Genomic DNA, 18,236 nt, shown 5'->3' on the forward strand with positions numbered 1-18,236 from the left:
AACTGAGCTCATCAGAGTGCATGAGCAAACCAATCAGTTTTCAATGTATTTGCCAAGGCCTTTAAAAAAAGTTGGAGCAAGGAAGGGACACGGGTCTCCAATTCTTCATCTGACCATGGTTCCTTTTCTTAGACAGCAGGGTAAGAACCACTCATTGAAAACTGAGATCCTAAAAAAAAATCCTCAAAGAGCCATTGAGTCTGAGGTGGAAACCCGTGATCTGCAGCATACAAGTGTAAAAAGAAATTCACAGCAAAGTTCCTCATCCCCACAGGATATGAAAGCACTTGGCTCAATGATTTCTTGAAGTGGCCATTCATTTTCTGTTCTACAGGTTTCTTTTCCAAGCTGAAGAAAAACTGAACAGGTGAATCCATTTGATAGAGTGGCCCTGAAATTGGCCCTAATCGGCATACCCTGAATTTGCTCTCCAGCAGGTCCTGCAGGAGCTGTTTTATTTATGTGTAGGTCTTTTGCAAATCAGCATGAAAGGCCCTTTCATATTCCACAATCCCCAACTCTAACTCTGGGGAAGGGTTAGGGTTGTCTGCTGTGCATATCGCTCAGAAAAAGCGTATCATAATAACTGTACTCACCTCCCATCCTTGCCTCAGGGAGGAAAAAATATTTTGTGAGGCAACCCAGGCCTCCCAAAAATAACTGAAAGAGTCCCAAAAATGAACACCTGGTGAAAGATCAGTATTAAAATGACAATATAGACAACAGTCTTGAATAGAAAGAAGAGACTACACAAATGCACCTAACTGTGATCAGAAATCCCAACAGGAACAATACAACTAGAAAGCGAACAAGACAAATGATGAGTAAAACATAGAAATAGTCCAAATGGGCCATTGGGAAAGAGCTGGCACAAGCATTCAGCCAGATGTATAAGCATTCACATAAGGGTGAAAATGTCATCACATACCAGACAGGTCAGAAACTTGTAAAACTAAGTTCCCTCTAAGCTGTGTGGCTGCTCCAGCACACCGCAAGGGAGTGACACCTCTCCCCACAATCCCAGTCCCACCAAAGCTGCCACAGCGAGGGAGAAGTGCTCTCCCCCAGCCCCAGGCGTCTGTGGTGAGAGAGGGCTGAGGTGAGGTCTGCACTCCAAACCCCACCTCTCCAGCCACACCCCAGAGCCTGCCTCCCCAGTCAGAGTCCTCCACCCACCCCACAGTCTTCATAACTTACTAGGACTCTAACCAGCTGCTCATTGACAAAAAAAGCAGGAACATTAAAGATCATGACTTTAACAGCAGCTGTTTTGAGCAGAACTACAGGAAATAAAGCACCTGAACAACAACGTTTCCTCTAAATTTTCCATCCATGTACAGAATAAATTTTATGTGCCCTGAAGAATGTGCAGATATGCGCTACCTCTAGAAGCATGTGCTGCCAGCTGTGGATGCTGAGGGAACTCTACTAATTATCTGGGAAGCATTTGAATCTCTCCTGGGTGGCCACCCAAGCACTCATTTTACAGGAAATACTGCTGCACAACATTTGCCTCCATGACACTGGTTTAACCAGGCTAAGCAGGCAACAAACAAAACAAAAGCCTTGCTCATGCAAGCAGCTTAAAACACATTTTTAAGCCAATCATCTTTTCCCACTGTGAGAACACACTGCTTATCAGAAACAGAATCTGGAGGCAAAATTCACAACTCATAAGCACAGCTTAAACCCTCAAAAACCACAACAAGCAGAGGCCTCTATCCCTCTGGATTTGCCATAAGCCCTGAGGGCAGACAAAATTAAACCCACAACAACCACAAAACTAAACAGAAACGAAAAAAACAACAATTCAGAGAACAGCAAATCACACCCACACTCCACCTCACACCCAAAAATCCCCCAATCCTGAGGGAAACCGACAGAAACAAAGAGAGGCACAGCATTAGCTGTTACAATGATTACTGCACAAGGACTAGCCCCTAACTGAACACTTGGATCTAGAAGAAAATTCCCATACAAAAAAGCTTTGTAAAGATGATGTTAAGGTTTCAGGCACACATCCATGTTATAAGTGTGCGTTAGCCTTCAAGAACATTAGAGAATTTTAAAAATCAGAGACCTAAAAAATTCAGCGTTAAGGTTGCACTCCTCAAATAACACACGAATTTGTGCTCAAATAACTTCAGACTCACCTCTGCCCTGGTATCATTGCAATCAGACAATATGCTTAGAAGCATTGCTCCTCCTTTTCTATATTTGGCTTAAGGAAATATATTTGTTCATTTTCAGGGAGAGAAGTCATTTAAACGAAAGGATGGAACAATCAACCACAGATAACTTGATTTATGGATCAATTTAGAACTGTCTGCACTTATCAACTTCTTAAACCTCAAAGAATAATAAAAAAATATAAAGTATCAGTTACAGAAACAACTTCCTTATTTTTCAAGGAATTAAACCGGTTCTAGAATGTGGCATAACTAGATAAGTATTAAGATCCATGGAGCTAGGATTCTTCCAAGCTACTATTACTATCAGACTAGGGTTAGTCAGCTACCTCCTCCTCTCAGTGATAGAAATGTAGCCGTGTTAGTCTGGTGTAGCTGAAATAAAAGGCAGAACTATGTAGCACTTTAAAGACTAACAAGGTGGTTTATTAGGTGATGAGCTTTCGTGGGCCAGACCCACTTCCTCAGATCAGTATGTGGAAGAAAATCGGCACAACCAGATATACCAAAGTGATACAATCAAAAAAAAGTGAACGCATGTGAAATTGACAAATCAAATTTTATGTCACTACCTCACAGAAACTTACCTTCCCCTCTCACCCCCACTCTGTTCTAAAATTTGATTTGTCAATTTCACATGCGTTCACTTTTTTTTGATTGTATCACTTTGGTGTATCTGGTTGTGCCGATTTTCTTCCACATACTGCTCTGAGGAAGTGGGTCTGGCCCATAAAAGCTCATCATCTAATAAACCATCTTGTTAGTCTTTACAGTGCTACATAGTTCTGCCTTTTGTTTCTCCTCCTCCTCTCAGGGTCTTGAAGTTCTTCTCTGCTTCTTGGGAAGTACTAAACACAAGAAAGCATAGGAAATGCAGATGACCTAGGCTGAGTTAGTAATTTTAGGGACAGTGGATTGGAAGTGGGCACTCCAGAGGCAAAGGGGTGGATTCCTGGGTCCCTAAGGAACAATCTGGGAAACTCATGTCTCAGCCTCTAGAGCAGGGGTGGGCAAAAGGGCCTCTGCAGGTCGAATCCAGCCCACCAAGCGGGTTGATCCACCCCACAGAGGTCCTGTCACTCCCCCGCCCCCAGGCCAATCAGGGCCTGGAAGTGGGAGGAAACACGCTAAGTCTCCTCCTATCCTGCTCCTGCCTCTGCCCTGCAAGGAGTGTGCAGCATTGCGAACCACTGTGCACTTCTTGCAGAACTGGGACAGGGTGGAAGGAGACTGTGTACTTGATTGGCCTGGGGGTGGGGGGAGCGCAAAGTCTCCTCCCACCCTGCAAGGTGCTCGGCACTTAGAGTCAACTGCCAGCTGCTGCTCAGCTGGCAGCCGACTCTAAGTGCAGCACTCCCTTGCAGGGCGGGGGCAGACTTCACATGCTTGCCCCGCCCCCGGGCCCTGACTGAACTGGGGGTGGAGGGCATAAAGTCTCCTCCGTCCCACCGCCAGGGGCGTGGGCACCTAAAGAGACTCACCAGCTTTTCAGAACAACTGGCAGTTCTCTCTAGGGGGCAAAGACTTCACATGCTTCCCCACCCACAGACCAATTAGGGTCTGTGGGCAGGGAAGCATGGAAGTGTCCTGGCCCGGCCCCTTCTTCCTGAGGCTCCCAATCAAAAATTATTGCTCAACTCTGCTCTAGAGGCTAATCAGGTGTCCACTGGTACCACCGCAAGCCCTCCATTCTAGATGTGGAACTGCAGAGTTCCTTCTCCCCATCAGAACAGAGGCAAACTTTCCTCCATTCAAAGCTATACCCTGATGTGTTCCCTAATAGACCTGTACTGAAACACAGATTGTTCCCTCTTATTTTAGCCTCACAAGGTGCTAGTGCCAGAGGTGAGAAAAGCAGAGGAAAACCACTACTTTTGAATGTTGAATTTGTGTTTGAGATCAGCTCATACCAGAGATCAGTATTTCTTCTGGTCAAATCTGCAACCAGTGCAACACATCTCATTTTAAACCTTGCCCTTTCCAATGAGCAGGGCCTGCTATGTGCCGTTCTTCCTCGTGTCTCTCTATGTGAGCGAGGCATGTGATAGAGATGCAAATGCGGATGGACAGTGAAGAGAAAGACACTCCAATAGGAGACTTGACAAATGGTAGGATAAAGCCAGATAGAACACATATATCAAACTTTGAAACATTTGCATGCCTCTTATATTTGAGGAGGTGTGACAGTGTTTCTTGTTACAATTATCTGCAGGCATTGGTGAAGCAGGTGTTGGCTAGTGCACTATGCCTCAATTTTGATAGTTACCCTTCACAGTATTTACTGTTGCAAGTACACAAAAGTGTATGGCCAACTGGCTCATTTTCAAACACATCTGATGCACATTTCAAGATGCTAAAAACCCTGCTATGTAGCTTCATGGCCTTTTGCATATGACTTGCTATTGCCTTAGACATCCAGTGATGCAGCTATGAAAATCTAGGGCACAACATTTAAGCCACTTTGTAAAATAGTTTGCTTTTTCTAAACTAAAATAACTTTCAGACCCGCTTTTGTTAGTTCATCCTTGGACTACTGCCTTCAATCCTTTTGTCTCGTAAGCATCTCTTCCATAAGACAGCATTACCAACCATGACAGCATTGATTTTCAAAAGTATGATTGCTAGTGAAATATTAAACCCTATTGATCTGAAATTCAGGATCAGTTGCACGTTGGATTGTCTGCATATTTCGGGGATGGACAGTTTCATTTATCAGTTCTTCCACTTGCTGAATAATTAGAACTCCATCATGTTCCTGCTTTAAGATGTAGGGCTTCACGTCAGCCTTCAGCATCTTAAAAAATGTTCTATGCATTAGGTTTACTAATTGGTCAGTTTATCCTCTTAGTGAAGCTTTTTCATTCATTATTGAGCAAATTCACTCCAAGTCCTCTGGTTTTTCAGTCACTATGCGCACATCTACACAGCAGTGTTATTTCAAAATAACTCACTTTATTTTGAAATAACTAGGTGAGCATCTACACAGCAAGCCCGTTATTTCGAATGTCTAAATAATGGGCATTTTATTCTGAATTCTGTAACCCTCATTGTATGAGCAGTAACACCCATTTTGAAATAATTATTTTGAAATAGGGCATGTGTAGACAGGACAGCTGAAGTTATTTCGAAATAAGGGGCCTCCGGGGCTTCCCACAGCTGCCCTGGTGGCCACTCCATCCACAGCCATAAGAACTCTATTGTTCCCTTTCCCCTGCAGCCCTGTAAGCCGCAGCCTCAGTGAGGGAATCAGTTTGTGGCACTACATGAGCCCTGCTAGCACTGTACCACACACAGCAGCGCCAGCTCTGCATTCCCTGCTGCCATGGCAGACCCCACCACACCACCCATGGATGCAAGCACAGCTGCCGGCATCTCCCAAGCCCCTTCCTGGGGGGCGGAGGAGATGGGCCCCATCCTGGACTGGTGCAGAGATCCTGGACATCATTGAGATCTGGGGAGACAAGGCTAACCTCCAGGATCTCCCCACCAGGCACAGAAACACCAACACCTGCATCCGGAGGGCTGACAGCCTGGTCCAGAGGGGCCACATGCGCACCCAGGAGCAGGTGTGCATGAAAGTAAAGGTGCTCAGGCAGGCCTATATCAAGGCCAGGGAGTACAGCTCCTGCTCAAGGGCAGCACCCTAGTCCTGCCTCTACTTCAACCAGCTCCACCACATCTTGGGGGGGGGGGGGGCAGTGCCTTCTTTCCTTCATTGTGGCTGGAAACACCCACTGTCACCCTCCTGAAGGGCAGGCCTGTGGCCAAGGAGGAGGAGGACAAGCAGGCCACTGACACCACAATATCCACCAGCCAGGAACTCAGCCAGCCCCTGGAGCTGATACCACTCTCCCAGGATGTCACCCAGGAATCAGACAAAGCCAAGGAAGGCCCATCAGGTGAGCTCCATTTCTTTCCCTAGGCACACACAGGGAGAGGAGGTGGGCTGTGAGGGGCTGCACACTCCTCTCTTGGCCTTCTCGGCCTGGGGACTGCACAGCAGCCTGTGCACTTGGAGCGCCAGGCCAGAGCACACAGCCACAATGAGGTTGCCTCAGAGGGCCCTTGTGCTCCTGCTGACAGGTTTTCTGGAGAGGCCTGCCTTATTCCCAACTCCATGGTGGGACACCCTCACACCACAAGCCACCACTAAGGACACACACACACATACACACACACAGAGTAGTGTCACATGGTCAGGCCCACTCTCTCGGGGGCAATATGCTCTCCGGGGCAAACACAGTGAGGCAGAGGACACTAAGCCCCTGCAGGGGAGCCTGCTGGGTGGGGAAGGAAGTTCAGGGGACCCCAACTCTCTAGCAAGCAGCCTCTGCCACGCACACACACCTCCCACACTGCCCCCCCCCCCCCTCCAGCGGGCAGGGACAGAAGTCCTCTCCCTGCGGGATCCCTGCCACTGCCAGACCCGGCGTGTGTGCAGCAGGCAAGGAAGCTGAGCCGCCCCATCACCCCCTTCCTGCCCGAAGGCTCCTGACCTGGCTAGCATCTTCCCATGCCTGCTTGTCCCCAGGATGTGGGGATAGCGAGGCTTCCCCCAGGGACAGCTGTGCCCCTGCAGTAAAGGGCCTGCTTGCTCCATACACATCACCTTTGTCTGACCTGAGAACTTTCGGTGTCATCTCAAGGTATGTCTACACTACCCCGCTAGTTCGAACTAGCGGGGGTAATGTAGTCATCCGCAGTTGCAAATGAAGCCCGGGATTTGAATTCCCGGGCTTCATTTGCAACTGCGGATGACTACATTACCCCCGCTAGTTCGAACTAGCAGGGTAGTGTAGACATACCCTCAGAGATGAGGATGAGGCTTCATGCACCCTGTCTCCTGAGATGACTGCCCTTCTTCATAGCTGGACCAGCTGTGAGTGAGGCACACACCACGCCTCCCGTGCCAGCCTCCTGACCCCGTGGGAGCCACCTCCACAGATGAACCCATGAGGACCTGGAGTGGGAACACATTGCCTGTCTGCATGGCCTCCAGCAGTCTCTAGAGCAGCAGGACCAGTGGTGAGAAGTGGACCAGGACCTGCCGCAACACCTGCTGGGATTTGGCACAAGAGACCCGCAGCATGTGTGCAGCATATACAGCAGCCGTCAACCACATGAAGAAGCCTCTCCTTCCCCTTCCACCTCCCTCCTCCCATATTCTTTCCTCTGTCCCTCCCCAATTTTCATTAACACAAATTAAAAAAACATAGTTCATTGTCCCAAACCAAAAAGTCTGCTTTATTGTATCTGCCGGGGAGGGGAGAGGGAGAGGGGGAAGGGAGGGCTGGGGAAGGGAGGGGTGAAGGAGGAAAGGCACAGCAGGGCCCTGCAGAGGCCCCTTGTGGGGAGGCCCAGGGGAGAGTCTCACAGATGTCCTTGTCTGAAACTCTCCCTCAGGGCCTCCCAGATGCGCACAGCCCCCTGATGGCCTTGCTGAATGGCAGCTGTACACGGCTGCTCAAAAGCCGTGGTAAGCCACTCAGCCTCTGCCCCACAACCTGGCAGGAACATCTCCCCCTTTTCCTCACAAATATTGTGAAGGACACATCATCCCACCACTACTTGGGGGATGTTCTGCTTGCCGAGGTCCAGGCAGGTGAGGAGGCAGAGGAATCTCCCTTTGAGATGCCCAAAGGCATCCTCCATCACAGTGCAGGCCCTGCTGAGCCTGGCATTAAACTGTTCCAGAGAGGGGTCCAGTGTAGGGCTTTGTAAGCCAGGACAGCAGAGGGTAGGCTTCCCCCAATGCACATGGGCATGTCCATATCCCTGACCCTGATGGTGCGGTCATGGAAAAAAGTGCCAGCATTCATCATCTGGTAGAGGCTGGATTACCTAAAGATGCGGGCACCTTCCCCAATCACCTGACATTAATTAACGTGAAGCAGCCATGGTGGTGCTCAACAGCCTGTGGGACCATGGGGAAAGTACCCCTTCTGGTTGATGTAGTCGGCTGCCCGGTGGTCTGAGGCCCAGATGGGGATGTGGATGCAGCCAATCCCCGCCACACACAGTTGCAGAAGTCCCTGGCGGCAAAGCCAGTGACAATGGTGTCCACATCACCCAGGAGGATGAGCCTGTGCAGCAGGATGGTGTTGATGGCCCTCACCACCTGGAAAAGGAGACAGAGAATCACAGGGTTGCCAGAGCCCTTGGGAGGTCCCCAAGCCCAACCCCCCTTTCTCCACACACCAATCCCAACCCCAATTAACCCAGGGATTTGCGAAGGCAGGGCTGGAAAACCTCCCAGGGAGGGAGCTTCCACTACCTTTCCCCCTTCCCTAGGTCCAGGAGCTAGAGACTGCGGGTACGTCTAGACTACATCCCTCTGTCACCAGAGGCATGTAGATTAGGCTACCTGACACAGTAAAATGAAGCGGCAATTTAAATAATCGCCACTTCATTTAAATTTACATGGCTGCCGCGCTGAGCCGACAAACAGCTGATCAGCTGTTTGTCGGCTCAGCGCGATAGTCTGGACGCTCCCCTGCCGACATCGAAGGTATTTGTCGACCACCCAGGTAAACCTCATCCCAGGAGGCATACCTGGGTGGTCGACAAATACCTTTGATGTCAGCAGGGGAGCGTCCAGACTATCGCGCTAAGCCGACAAACAACTGATCAGCTATTTGTCGGCTCAGCGCGGCAGCCATGTAAATTTAAATGAAGCGGCGATTATTTAAATCACCGCTTCATTTTACTGTGTCGGGTAGCCTAATCTACATGCCTCTGGCGACAGAGGCATGGAGTCTAGACGTACCCTGCTTTGCAAGAGGCCTGGCTCCATGGCAGACATGCTGTGGTGTCCGCAAGGACAACCAGAGCATGCAGCAGAATGGTTTTGCTGTCCCTCACGGAGGTAGGCAAAAGAGAGGAGCCTGAGACATGACTGTACAGGGGGGTCCATTTAAGCATGAGCCTCAGGTAGCCTCAGGCCGCAGCTCTAGGAAGTGACTGCTGTCCTGATGCCCTGCCTGAAGTGCTTCTGAGGGGTCTTAAATGTGATTGAGGATCCAATCAGTGTGGACGTGCTATTTGGAAATAGCTCAGCATTACTTTGATGGGTATTTGCAGTGTAGACGTGCTATTTCGAAATAAGCTATTTCAGAGTTTTTAGTCCAAAATCGCTTATTCCGAAATAATGCTGCTGTGTAGACATTCCCTATAAGGCCACGCTGTTGTTTCTTCTTAACCCATGAAAAAAATCACAAGATCATTAATGGAGATTCCCAAGGGTAACACATATATTCAAGAAAATGATTTGTAAGAATTTAAGCTGCAGCGGTTTATTTTAAATGTCATGGCCTGATGCTTTTATATATTGGGGTACGAGTTAACCAATTAAGGGTTTCTACCTCTGAGATTAAAATTTCCACAAAATTCATCAAAATGATTTGCCAACAAAGAACAATGTTTTTAAATACTGTAAAGAAATTATCTGTAGAGGACAGAAAATACACTAGGAACTTTTAAAAGTTTGCAATACACATGGGCTTCATTAAAAGTAGGAACAGCACGTCTCATTCTCTTTGTCTACACTGTTTAATACTAACAGATGAAATCCTAGCCCCATTGAAGTCAATGGCATTTTTTGTTGTTGACTTCGTTAAGGTCAGGTTTTTACACCTAATATTTTCTGTGGGGCACAGATATTGCAGATTATACCTTTGCAACCCAGGAAACTCTTAGTGCCAATTGGCAGAGGGCACATGGGTACCTAAGGGGTATGGAGATCTCCTGAGTCTGGTAGCTCCATCCTACTTCACCAAAAAGTGCCATGTAAGCTCTCTTAATTGAAAACCTGGGTAACACTGGGTCTTCATAATGGCCATATGATGTATGATTGGATGTGTGTGTGTGTGTGTGTCAGAAACAGAGATAGAGACAGAGACAGAGAGAAATGTGCACACAGGAGTCTTTCCACTGGCTTGTTGCAGTTGGAAAGTTTTAAGGTGGAAAAGTATCCATATGAACCTATTGCCACGTACGCTGTTTTGATAGTTGAATAAATGTTTGTAGACCATATCACTTACATTTTCTGATACCAGTTTTGTCCCTAGGCAAGAGCAGTTTGAGTGGCATATAAAAGCCACTGGCAAGCATTCAGAATGGAAGTGGAGAGTGGAACTCCAGAGAGTAACAAACTAGTCAATGTGTTTAGAGATGAAAGGGAGATGGAGAAGTTTTTAGCAAGGCAAATGGGCTCAAGGATGAGCTTGTATTGTGAGGAGACAAGCCAAAGTAGAGTGAGAAATTAAGAGGACTAAGGGAGGGGATAAGAACATATGTGAGGGAGATTAGAATATGGGATGGGGTCACTGAGGTCGGTGGCAAGGTTAGCTGAGGAAGGCAGATGAGAAACATCTGTGTCTGTGACCCAGAAGGTGTAGGAAAGACTTGTAGAAGAGGAAGGGGAGAGGAAAGATGAACCAAGGAGAGGAGAAAGTTGTGTGGTATTTTTTCAATTTTCTCTTAGAAGGAAGGAGTGTGGAGAAAAAAAGTTGAGACAGGAGAACTGGAAGGTTTGAGGAGTGCTTGTGCAGTGCTTGGAAGCATCTCAGTTTTCCCCTTTTAAAATATTCTTGGAATCATTTTTCATCGGCATTATTCACAATAACTTCCTTTTCATTTCCCCTACTGTATTTTCTTGTCTGTGGTTTTATTGGCAGGGTGTTAACTTGTGATATTATAGAGTGGTGATAGTCTCTCCATAAGTCAGGGTGTAGCTGAATTTCTATTATCTCCACAATTTAGCCCTTGCATCCTTCCTTTCCTTATAACTATTCTCAGAACAAATATTATTTCAGCCTGATTCTGCACACTTCAACACTTTCTGATCTGTCCTGAGTGTTAACAGTGTAACCACTGTCTTATTGGTTTTACAAAACCAATTCCTTGAAATGTTATGCGAATACTGAAAAATTAGAAACATATACTTGTATATGGATATAAATGCCTAAATGTTCAAAACTGACTAGTGATGTTGGGTGCTTCAAAAGTCTTCAGCACCACTGGACTCTGACAAAATCAGCCCTTTCAGGTGGCTGACTGTCCTGAGCATCCCCAAACCACTAATCACTTTTCAAAATCTCGACTAGAATAGATAACATAACTGTGTACAGTACAATGTGTAATGAAGTCTGTGAGCTACCACCATTTATAGCTTAACAGACAGCCTTCCAAGAACAGTGAAGCAGAATTCTACTCTGTATACTGATGAATACTTTGGAGTAGTCTCCTCCAACAGGAAGTAGCCTAATTAGAGAAGTACTTTGTGGAGGTTTCACTGCATTATCCAAAACAGCAGTGTTTTTCAGAAATCTACTATAGTATTAAACTGATATCTTTCGAGTTGTATGAGACGTATATCTAATGTGTATCTGATTAAAATGTGACGATTCCTGAATCCTTGATTTTTAGCAGCAAAAATAAAATTGCAAAAATTTCAAACTGAATTTTTAAAAATTACAATGAAATATAGGTTTTCCTTGGAGTGTTCAGAGCCTCAGCATAGATAGCTTGGGCAACACAAGAAAGTAATAAAATAAGAAGGTATGAAGATTTGCATTTTACTATCACATGACCTGCTGGTAATACATTTTGGAACTCTATGCCTAAATGTGAAGTTTCAAACATATATTGATTTGATGCTTCAATTGTATATATCACAGAATAATCACCATATTAATTTTCCTAATCCAAAAAATCCTATAACATAGGCATATTTATGGTGGCTCTGCCACTTTATATTAAATATATAATCTTCTTAGTGATGAAAGGCGTACTATTATTCTTTTATACAGCTGTCTTCCCTCTGGGATAAATTTTAATGTTCCTGAAAGGTGAGATTTTCAAAAGCCCCAAGTGATTTAGGAGTATAAATTCAATTGACTTTCCAAGGTGACTTGTGTTTTTAAGTCAATTAGGCCAGCTTTACAATGGGACTTAGATACCTACAGATATGTAATGGGATTTATAAAACCACCTACAGGCCTAACTCCCATCAAAATAAATTTGAAAGTCAATGGGGGTTAGATGCCTAATTCACTTAGGCACCAGTGTAAATCCCAGTTGGCACCTATCTGCATCTTTAGGCACTTAAGTACCATCGTAAATCTGGCACTTAGGTACTTATGCAAAACCTAGTCTAAATCAGTAACATATGTTAAGCTAGAGGCTATATCTACACTTTCTTTGATCAACAAAACTGTAGACATTCACACACCCTATACTCCCTTCCCCTCCTTCCCCCCTCTCCCCCCCCTGCTTTGTTAGTAGGACCACTGTGCTGCTGACAATGCAAAAGTGCTTTGTTGGGGGTTGGAAGTGTTTTGTCGACAAAAGTGCCAACAAACAGCATTCACACACGCTGACTTTTAGCAACAGGGCTGCGTTAACAAATCTGTCTCGCTAAAAGCTGAATAGTGTAGACATACCCAGAAACTCTAGAGAATTGTTTCATTATTTTCTCAAGGGGCTATGGAGTACTCAGAATTGCAAAACAAAATCTTTTCACTGTAAATATGGATTTTTTCTTTAAATGTGTGTCTTAATCTGCCTCATGCACTTTTCTTCTTGTTATGATTAGATATTGCAAATTAAATGACAAATATTGTTCAGCTAAAATGCCATATCCACGTAGCATTTTGGATTAAAACAACATATCACGTTGTATAATGTATGTAACAAGTATAACAATAAAAACAAAAATATTCTCAATAAAATCAAATAGAATAGAGAGAAACAAGTCCAAAACATAGATCTGAGAAGAGAAAGAAAATCCTGAATTCATTAGTACTGGCATGAGGATAAAAATACTGGGGAAACAAGCATTGGCTAGGCTTCCGTGAAGCTGGGCTCATTCTCAGCAGCTGAGAATCTAACCCACAGTTCTGTGCTTAAGAATTTGATCACAGAAGAATTAAAGAATCTAAGGGACCATTCTTTTAAATGTCCCAAGCTAGAAAAATCTTGATTGCTTAGAAATCATTGTCTTAGTATAGAAACAGCAGGCTCTATACATCATTCATGATGTCATTTCCATGTTTAGCTTTTAAAATATTAATGATCAGTTCTGGCCTCTCTTTTGCTGACCACTGAAAACAGCCCTGTTCCCTGGAGAAAGCCAGGCCCGACTCTATAAGGCTGCAATTGAAATTCAGTCAAACCCTTTGGCGAATGGAAATCATTTATTGTGTGACAGTGACAGAGCGCAGCTTCTTTTTGTTTGCAAAAGAGCCCAGGGACTCTATGTCTGTCCATTGTCCTCAGCATCAGGATTTAATATCTACAGTTCCCCAAAACTTTGCAGCTTTGAAGACAGCAGGCTGTGCAGCAGCTGGAGGATTTGGCTGGAACAGGATCCAGGCCAGAACACAAACTAGTTTGCTGGTTTCTATTCTAACCAGTGGGCAGAACACTATATCCATTGCTGGTACATTTGGAGAGGAAGAATATTGACATTGACTAACATGTTATTGCACAGGGGGGAAATTTCTCTAAAGTATTAACAAAAAGAATGAACCTAAAAGTAAGTATCATTTAAAGCTACTCTACCAGAGACAATTCTTCCAAAGGGTCCAATCCACCAGTTGCAATGTACTACCTTGATATACACAATTAAGAGGATGATGCTAGAGAAGAGAAGAGGCATCAACAAGTCCTGTGTAAATAGAACTTGGCACTTTATTTAGCACCACAAATCAGAAGATTTCAGAGCCCCAGCACCTACATTTTATCTTCTGAATTTTTTTACCTACTCATCAACCTTCACCGTGGTTTGATGGCTGCTACCTATGGCTGAAATATATCTTCCTCTGAAAGCCAATGTAACATCCACCCAAGGTGCATTTCAGTCTCACTCATGTCCCATTTTGTATGGTGTAATGAGACTTAAGTGACGGCTAGACTTTGGGCTGGCCCTTTGCACAGGGGTGGATTTTAAAGTCAGAGGTGATGGAGAGTGAATTTGTGAAACACGGGGACTTCCTTAGTAGGCTTTGATGTTCAGGCATTTATCTATGGTTAAAGGAAATACCAAAAATTTGCAAATACCAAAAATTTCTTCTGCTTCATTAAAATATTATCTATGATCAACATTTATAAAAATAAATCTGTTTAGAAGAAACCTGTTTTCGTATTGAAATTGTATTAGTGTCACTTTGCAAGGTTGCTAGTTACTGAGAAAACAGAAATCTTTCCACTCGAACGACTGGAGCCAGCCTGGAGTCAACCTGTGGAACTCCTTGCCAGAGGATGTGGTGAAGACTAGGAATTTAACAGGGTTCAAAAAAGAGCTACATAGATTCATGGAGGTTAGGTCCATCAATGGTTATTAACCAGGATGAGTAGGAATGGTGTCCCTAGCCTCCGCTTGTCTCGGTGACAGGAGAGAGATCACATGAGGATTACCTGTTGTGTTCCCTCCCTCTGAGGTATCTGGCACTGACCACTGTCGGCAGACAGGATACTGGCTAGATGGACCTTTGGTCTGACCCAGTATGGCCGTTCTTATGTTTTTATGACTGATTCTTACCTTATATCGTCTATGAATTTTTTAATATTTGCCAGAGTCTATACTTCCCTTTAAAATTTGCCAAACATCAAATCCATCAGAATGCAGACTGCTACCACTTGCACCTGCAAACAGATTAAATAATAGCTCCAACTGAAGTGTGAGCTTCCCCTTCCCTAGTCTGTTTCACCACATTTCAGAGGGCATATTGCTGTTCCCGTTACAATTTTTTTTTAATGTTTTTCCTGTGGCTCTATTTATATGCTAGTTGACCAGACAGGGCCTATAAGGGCATGTCTACACAGCAGGGCAGAACTTCAGCTCCATCAATTGCGTTGCTTAAGTCGAAATAGCTTATTTCTGCTTTTGGCGCTGTCCACATAGCAGGAAGTCGAAGGAAGAACACACTTCCTTTGACTTCCCTTACTCCTTGTGAAATGCGAGTTACGTGAGTTGGAGTAAGAAGTCCTCCTGCTCGGCATTATTGTGAAATAAGGGCTTGTCGTGTACACACACATTTTGTTATTTTGGAATAACATGAGTAATTCCAAAATAACGCTACTGTATTGACATAGCCTAAGAGAGTTCCATAGTACAGGAGTAAAATAATTTATATAGTTCTTAGAGACCCCGAATCAGGGTGAGGACCCCTCTGTCCTAAGGGCTCATCTCTGAACCAAGGTGTGCAGTGTAAGCACAGGGCTGAAAAACAAAGCTGATAATGCAAGTGATCAGGAGGAGGCAGGAAAGTTCAAGTAACAGTGAAACAAGTATTATTAGAAAAACAAACTGTAATCTCAACATAATCCCAATTTTTTCTTCTTTAAAACACAATTGTTTCACTTTCTGCATGTACATAATAATGTTAAACCTCAAGCGGAGGGATTTAGTTCAAAAAGCTTAATTACAATACAGTTTAATTAAGTTTGCCTTGTTAAATCTATTTGCTCCAGAGGATCTTTACAGAGGAATTCTCCTTGGTGGAAAGCCCAATAAACTTACTGAGGGGGTGAGTCTGTTAAGTATTCCCATGTTGGCTTTTTCCTGTACATGAGTATTTTTTCAAAAAGTTAAAAATGAAAGCTCCCCATTTACAACTCAGACTGAATGTATGTGACCTTGAGTTCCACAGAGGTTAACCTACTCTGATTAACTTTTCCATGTTATTCCATTAAATAAAAACAGTTTTGACACCCAGAGACTGAGGCATCCTAGAGATAATACAATAACCTGATGCAATCATTGCAAATTGAATTGCAATAATTCACTTAGGTGACCATACATATTTGTTATGTGTAATATGAAACATTGCAAAATGAAATCAATAGAAATGTTTCTTGTTAATGAAGATATACTGGGCTGTTATGTGTGGGCTGTGGACTCAATACCACAGAAATCTTATTTGTATTCTAAAGTCCAGGGTATCAGGATAGTTAAAAATGAAGATAGCATTACTTATAGATGAGATGGCCGGACATCTGGAAAATTATATCATAAATTTTGTGTTGTATCCTGTTCTTTTATGGTGAAATTCTGGACCCATGAAGTCAACGGGAGTTTTGCCATTGACTTCAATGGAACTACTGATTTCACAAGAGTCTCTGCAAGAGTTACAGAACCCTCAAAGAAATTTACACAAATGAAACTCATGTTCATTAAAGTTCACAACTGAACTTACCTATTGAAAACGGCAGAGACCAAACTCCTTTGCAATTTGATATGAAATAAGAATACAGCTTTTTCTCAATGGCTGTGTCTAGACTGGCAAGATTTCCACAAAATCATCTGATTTTGCGGAAAAACTTGCCAGCTGTCTACACTGGCCGCTTGAATTTCCGCAAGAACACTGACGATCTCATGTAAGATTGTCGGTGTTCTTGCGGAAATACTGTGCTGCTCCTGTTCGGGCAAAAGCCCTCTTGCGCAAATCATTTGTGCAAGAGGGCCAGTGTAAACAGCACAGTACTGTTTTCCGCAAAAAAGCCCCGATCGCGAAAATGGTGATCGGGGCTTTTTTGCGGAAAACCGCGTCTAGATTGGCCACGGACGCTTTTCCACAAAAAGTGCTTTTGCGGAAAAGCATCCTGCCAATCTAGACGTGCTTTCCCGAAAATGCTTTTAATGGAAAACTTTTCCGTTAAAAGCATTTTCGGAAAATCATGCCAGTGTAGACGTAGCCAATGAGTCCCTCCTTTCTCCCCCCCCCCCCTTTTAGACACTGCCTCCTCCGGGAGTGGGAAGGGACCAATCTCTGTGCTTCTGCTATGCCTTCTCTGTGCAGGGACTAATATGGTGCCCGATTCTTATAAAAGCTACTCGAAGGCAGGAGGAAAGCTTCTTTCTTCTTCCCACCTCTACTGCACATCTATGTGCATGAAAAAGACTTCAGATGGGTTGGCCTTTTTGGAGGCAATTCCATGAATTTGCATCTTACTGCTAACGAATGGGATTCGGAGGTATAGTTAGGTCAGAAGGCTGCAGTGGTATTACATCTGGCAAGCCTCCATTGGAAATACTCTGCTTCACAAAGCCCCTGTGTTTTTGGAACTTTTTAACTCAATTAATATAGGGCTTATCTGAAAAACTACAGTATCACAGCTGCAGACCTGGGTAATCTACCTCCCCAGAAGGCAGTAGCTAAGTTGAGGGAAGAATTCCTCCACTGATCTACTGTGTCTGTACAGGGGCCTGGGCTGGCTTATGTACATCGTTCCAGGGGTGCGTGTAGCTCAGTCAACCTAACCTTTTAAGTGCAGACCAGGCCGTAGTCTTTACCCATATGATCACTGGATTAAAAGGGTGGCCAAGATTCAGGTGAATTAGCAGAAATGCATAGAGACTGAAAAAGAACTGTATACATAGAGCAGTATTTAACAGCAAATTTTGTCAGGTGGAATTTTAAAGCCACTATATGTGATTCTTTTATGGTCAGTCCAGATATTTCAAATCCTATTAAATGAAAAAGAGGTTGCCTGAAAAAGCCCTAAACAGAAAGTTGTAATAAGGTCAGCCAAAGAAACACTGGAGGGATAGATGAGGCATACTTAATGGAACATGGCTTAAACTGCACAGAAAATTTCTTTGAAAGTCATATACAGCTCTAGACACTGTCATTAAAGGAGTCTGAACTCTGTGACCGAAGAGATCAAATCAGTGAAAACTCGGCATGCTAAGCTACATGAAAACTTATGACATTGAAGCAGAGGATCAATTTGTTTGGGTGTTTGTTTGTGAAAAGCCTGAATTAGAAAATTGCGTACCCTGTCTCTGACCATCATCTGCAGAATTTTAAAAAAACAAAACAAAGAAACATTCACTGACCTCAAAATGATGAGAAGGCCCAGTTCAAAAGGAGAAGGAAAATGGATACAAGACCTTTCAAAAGAAAATGGAAAATGGTCATTAAAAGCAAATGTCTTGACGAATTTGTAAAAAGTTTCTACAATGGATTCTCTGACTCAGGAGTGTGACCTGGTGACAGCAGTAACCTCAATATAGAGAATGGAGTTTTATGAATTCAGAAAAGA

The 18,236-nt window shown here is 44.2% G+C and overlaps 1 long non-coding RNA gene across 10 annotated transcripts in view; it reads right to left on the minus strand.

The window, feature by feature from the left end:
- The window catches only part of LOC106732223 (uncharacterized), a 44,769-nt gene that overhangs the window by 2,968 nt on the left and 23,565 nt on the right, over nucleotides 1–18,236 (minus strand). For all 10 annotated transcript variants that reach the window (XR_012898067.1, XR_012898065.1, XR_012898070.1 and 7 more), the window contains 2 exons: nucleotides 18,031–18,084; nucleotides 6,995–8,307 (listed from right to left, as the gene is read on the minus strand). This is a non-coding gene — a long non-coding RNA (uncharacterized LOC106732223). The remainder of the gene's footprint in view (nucleotides 1–6,994; nucleotides 8,308–18,030; nucleotides 18,085–18,236) is intronic.

Source organism: Pelodiscus sinensis, chromosome 1 (genome assembly GCF_049634645.1).
Source record: "Pelodiscus sinensis isolate JC-2024 chromosome 1, ASM4963464v1, whole genome shotgun sequence".
NCBI classification, from domain to species: domain Eukaryota; kingdom Metazoa; phylum Chordata; order Testudines; family Trionychidae; genus Pelodiscus; species Pelodiscus sinensis.